We start from the raw sequence: 6,216 nt of genomic DNA on the forward strand, positions 1-6,216 counted from the left end.
TTTATGTAACAGGATGTTTTGCCTTTCCTGATATTAGTTTCCATTTCACTCAGCAAGACTCAAAGTGGGAATTGTACTTCACAGGCACAAACACACATACTAAATCACACAAAAACAAACACATTAGACCCGCTGTTAAGGTGCTGTTCAAAGGTTTCATATGAGCCTGGCTCAAGGCCAAAGGTTGGCCCATGCAATGGTTTATGGTTAATGTTTAGGGCCCAATTAGATAATATTAGATAAACGTTGTCCCATTTTTTATAATTCCTATTGGCTCTGTCTCTGGAGGGTCCAGGCTGAACAAAGCAAGTTGTTGAGGTAAGGTTTTCCGTCAGGCTGCCCATGTCTAGTCTGACTATGCATTATTGAGCAGGTCTTTACAGGTTATGCAATCACACAGTCAGATAGTGGCTCTGATGGCACAGCTGAGCAAGGCAGCCAGGCCTGCATCCAACCTGTGGACCAGGCATTGTAATAGAGATTGGCTATTTATGAAATATTACAATAATGTTTTAGCATTCAGGTACATCAGATTACATTTATATCGCTCATCTTACATCCCATCTGCCACAGGAAGGACATTTTTATTGCTGCCTGGCTTTGTTTACTCTTCTTAATTGACAAGGATGCAATTGACTCTGGGCAGTGAATCATTTTAATTTGCAACTGAGATGTAAATCTATCCTAAGTGTAGAGCGTAGGTGGCTCTGTGCTGCTGGGTGTTGGGTCCGGGTTAAGTGGATAAAGTGAAACTGAAACTATAACTGAATCGAAACACAGTAATTATACATATTTTTATTGGCTTATATTTGAGAAGAAGAGCAGTTGCATTTGTTCTTCTATCGCCCAAATGTTGCAAGTTTGTAGATCAAACTAAAAAACTAGCCCTGGCCACTCAGCATATAAATGAATGTACACTTTTTCTAAATATATGTGGCGTTTGTGTTGAAATACAACTATTTTGTTTGGTAAATATTTCAATCGAAAGCTCAACCTGAAAAATAGACATTGAGTGATGTGTTAAATTTGAGTGTTAAGTCGGTGAAGGCCATTGGGGACGTAAAGAGAGATCACTTCGATTTGCGTTAGTCTGCAGATTCTGTTGCAGGGAAGTGAAATGTCACCTGATGGATGTCTAAGGTTTGCTTTGGAGGCCAACAGGCTGCTCAGATTTGATGTCTGGCAGACGTGTTTTACTCTTCTCATGTGAACGTTAGCCTTGAGATGGAAAATGGAAGGTGGATGACGTTTGGGTGTGAGTGACAGAAACCGAGCCTGATGGCCTGTGACGAACACTGCCAGTCTGTCCCTGGACAACAAACACAGGTTTGGCACACAACACAGCAGGAACACAAACTCAGAAACACAGAGGACATGGCTGCCATTAATCATCAAAGATTGACAGAGCAGTAGAGTGTTTTTTTGTCCAGTGTGTTTCAGTTAATTGGCCCTATAGCATAATTTCTTGGCTTCAACTTGACACATTAACACTCTGCCAATAAACATCTTGGGCATGGCACACTCACAGTAAGATGATGCCAGCCACACAGTATGTCCCCTCCTATCCTGCAGGGGTCAGCCTTGCATCAGAGGGTCGATTGGAGGATTGTTTACTCGCTCCTGTTGCTCTTTGCTTTCTAGTGCTCATGTCATATAAATTTAGGCTGCTGGAGGCTGGTTCTTGCCATAGTGACAAACTAAAGACATATATATATACATGTATATAGACTCCTGCGTTTACTTTTTCACTCACAGCATTCTCTGCAACATTTAGCTTATCATATTTTTAAAAAAAATGTATAGTAGTTCACTTCATCTGCATTACTTGCACATTGGTGTTTCAAGATAAGCTTGCTCTACTTTTATACTACTCTGCTTCTTCTTGCACTATTTTATTCCGTTTTAAATTTCTTTTTCCGTTTTATGTCTTATATATATCTATGTTGCATTGCTGGAGGAGCCTGAGACTTAAGATTTTCTTTGCCATATCTGCACTGTATCTACTGTGCACGTGACAATAAAGCCTTTGAATCTTTGAAACTTGCCCCACCACCCTTTTCCCAAAGATATGTTCTCCCATCAGATCTAGGAGGCCGAGTTGGTTCTAGAACTCCGTAGACAGGCCTCCGGTGGCAGACTCATCAGAGCCCAGGGCTGAGTTCGGGCCTGGTGATGAGGCACGAGGCCGGGAATGAGTCAGAGGGAGTGAGTAGGGTCCTGTTACTGGAGCTGTCTGTCAAGAGCGAGTTAGCACTATGCTCTGCTCGGGGGAAGTGCACTCTATTTGATCGTTGTGTCTGACTTTTTATTAAGATGCTTTATTGCTGTATGCTTTATTGCAACATGCACAATAGCCACAGCATAGTTGTGGCAATTCAAATCTTTCAATTCAGCATACAATACACTTAACTCAACAAGAAAATACATTAAAAAGTGCAAGAAATTATTGCAATAGTCATAATGGTGTAAAGTAAGACGTTAAAAAGATATTTATAGAAAAATGAAAGATAGTATAGATAATACAGAATGTAAACTAAATATTGTACGGTAGAATAAATCCTGTATTCTGTAACTACTACATAGATGTACTATAAAACTAACACACATATGTCGTTCTTTGTCTGGAGCTTAGTCTACATTCATGTTTTTTTGCTCTATACATTCACCCATAAAAAATAAGCATCCCTCAGGCCAGGCTGTTTTTAACTCATGTAATGAGGTAATTTACTTATGAAACCATGGAAGAAAAACAGCAGTTGTGCCACACTACCATTTTGTTCTCACGTGTTTGTGTGTGTGTGTGTGTGTGTGTGTGTATATGAATGTGTGGGAATGAGGATTAGTGATGGAGATAAGAGAAAATGTTTGTGTGAAGGGATGCAAATGTGTTTGTGAGTGTGTGTTAAGGGCCGAGACTTCCACCACGTGAACACATTTACTTCAATATAGAGTACAGAAGCAAGGGGTGTACTAAAACTACTGATACTGCAAAACTGGCAGCTATAAATGCACAGTGTTACTCAAAATATTTTATTATCAAACCTTAAATTAAAACTCAGTTATAATATGCTTTGTTCTAAAATGTTCCAGGCTGCAAAATGTGTACTTGTATTTTTTTTCTTAGTTCGCTGCTCATACTTTTGTACTTTCATTAACATTTAAATGCAAGGCTTTTGCTTGTAGCAAAGTAATTCCAAACTTAATTGGACCAATTTCAAGTCAGTTTTCTTTATAGCGACACTGAAGCCTTATAGGCAAAACTAAAAACAAACAGACCAGCCACTATAAAGGCAGTCTGGGTGACTGATAGAGGATCATAATCTTGGTTCAATTACATTAAAATGATGGAGTTGGTCGGATGGAGTAAGACTTACAGCCTGAAAGACATTTTAGCAAGAGGGGACAGGATTTACGACCAAGCTGAGCCACAGTGAGGAAGGGAAAGGAAAGAGAAGTTATAGCTACACATGGAGGAAGAGAAAGGGACAAAGGAAACTCTAGCTTTAACATGTCAGTATTGAGTCTAGGGATGGCGTATGTGATGTAATTGGTGTGAAGCAAAGGTGACGAACAACTGATGGCACAGGTGGCTCTTTCCCTTTAGGTTGGGGATCAGACCGGCTGTCTTTCAGTTGACAGCCGACACTGCCCCCTTATTAAAAAATAAAGACATAGCTCACACACAGCGCACACACGATCATGAGTCACAAAGGCAGGGAACATCCCTGCTGAGATATATAACACAGATGTACCACATAAAAGTATAGCTCAGGGCCTCCAAATAGCATGTCACTCTGACACAACTGTATAAACGTACACACGTATGCACACAGATGCACAGGGATCCACAGAACAGCATGTCTGGAAGAACACACCGTTGGTAGCAGAGAGAGAGGAAAGTTACATCAATGATTCTGATCTGAGGCAGGTATCAGCAAACACGATCTAGTAGGACCATTTAGACGGCAAACCCATGACAGAGGGAGCAGGCAGGCCAGCAGAAAGCGACACTAATCAAATTGGCTCATTTTCCTCCCTGCTGCTCTGTACTCGGTGGATCTTTCCTTCAATAATCAATGATCAGACTGGAGAAAACCATGCCTGATCACAGCAGCTCTGATAAGCTGTACAGTTTTCATTGGTAATGTTTTCACAATTAATATGTTTTTCATACCGTCTGTCCAATGATTTAGCTGAATATACAAACCATGTATCCTCTGGAATGACAGTTCAACATTTTCCATCTTGGCAAATATCTTTAGGTTCCGTATCTTTAGCTCAAACTGTTGTCCTGTAGAAAAAAGGTAAAGAATTCTGACTTGTCCATAATGATTTTAGATTCAACTCTATATATGAAGCCAAACCACGTTAAATTGTGTTCACTCCTTGAGTGGATGTCCACTGTTTGAATGTAATAATTGAGTCCTTTTTTTTCTTCTCAGATTGTTGCATTTGAAATCAAAGAGGTAAAACGTAAATACAATTTTGGGAGGCTGAATTTTGGTTTTTCTATTATTTCCTCCCCCAATTATAATTTAACAACACTGTGAATCCATCTCCAACATCTAAGAGAAGAGTCCAGATAGGACAGTATTTGACTTGGTTTATGTTTAGTTTATGTTTGATTGGGGTTTATTTCATTTTGTAATGGAATAAACATGGTATAACGTGTTAATTTATAAGCTTTAGCTGCTGTATTTATAAAAGGATAAGATAGAGGAAGCCGACCTAGACATACTGTTTCACAGTATGTCTAGGTTGTCATTAATATCTTAGAAAAACAGGGGAAAAGTGGTCTAATTGGCCCTAATTATGTTTTGAATGAACGACCTCTGTTTGACCCTTAAAGAAACTAGGCTTTTAAAGCATCTATATTGTAATCAATTGGTTGTATCGTAATCAGTAATAGGCTTTTTTGCAAGAATATTTGGATCTCTTTGAATAATATTCATGATCATTCATATTTCTGATATTTATAGAAACATGATGGCATGGAAAATCTATGGTTGTGATGGCAACTTCTTTATGCATCTGCCACCTTAACACAAAATCTACCTTTAACTGCTTTTCTTGTTCACATTGTTGGCAGCAAAGACAGAGGTGGAGATCAACATCCCATCAGCGTCCAATGTTCAGATAACAAATATGGACAGCTAAATGCGTGTCTTCTCAAATTAAAAATTGTAGAATGCCAAAATAATTAACTGCTAAGCACACACACGATCCAATTTGAACACTTTATGTTGTCAACAAGCCGCTGGGGGACAGAATGAGGAGAATTTAACCACTGGACATGAGATAAGGCTTGTGAGATATGTGCATGGCTAAGAGGCTGCTGCTTTCACACACACACACACACACACACACACACACACACACACACACACACACACACACACACACACACACACACACACACACACACACACACACACCAGATAAAGACAGTAACATGTAATGAATTGACTAAATGTGTTGCAGAAACTATTTTACGTAGACTTTTGCAATTAAAACCCATGTAATAAGATGTGATGAGATTATAAAATGTGCATCCTGTTTCATATCATATATTAAGGTTGAGATTAAGGTTGATGATCTGGCTTTAGCAACAACGGTAGTGTACCATTCGTGCAAATAAAGCTACTTTGAATTTTAATTTGAGAGAGATAGAGACTTGGGGTTTCTCTGCACTCAATTGTTCAGTTTTTCTCAAGAAAGTAACACCTGGTGACGTCACTCTTACAATAAGACCATTACGAAAACTCCAGCGCAACACAAACACAAAGTGCTTTTTGTGTGTGTGCAGAGCTGCAGTGTGTGCAGAACGAGAGGCAGCAAGGGAGGGAGTGCAGAGAGAGAGAGAGAGAGTCTCACACCTCGCAGCAGAGCCTCACACACAGAGCTCTGCGCGCAGAGAGAGGACGCGCTTTCAATCGCGCTCCTGGAGGGAAAAAAAAGCTACTTCTCTGCTGGACAGCGTGTACGAGAGCCATCACAGTCAAGGACATATGTGAGTGAGGAGCTTTTTTTGAGTGGAGTCTACATCCAGGATTCAGGAATTTCTGCCCATGTCAAGTCATTTGTTTGGAAACTAAATAAACAATGCACTCTGCTGGTGACAACTAATTCACAAACATGAGTCACCGACGGGGTGATCCACAACTCTCATCGGTTCAGTTGTCTTCTCAGGAGGGACAAAGTCTGGTAAGCTGCGCG

Source organism: Eleginops maclovinus, chromosome 9, assembly GCF_036324505.1.
Source record: "Eleginops maclovinus isolate JMC-PN-2008 ecotype Puerto Natales chromosome 9, JC_Emac_rtc_rv5, whole genome shotgun sequence".
In the NCBI taxonomy this organism is placed as follows: Eukaryota; Metazoa; Chordata; class Actinopteri; order Perciformes; family Eleginopidae; genus Eleginops; species Eleginops maclovinus.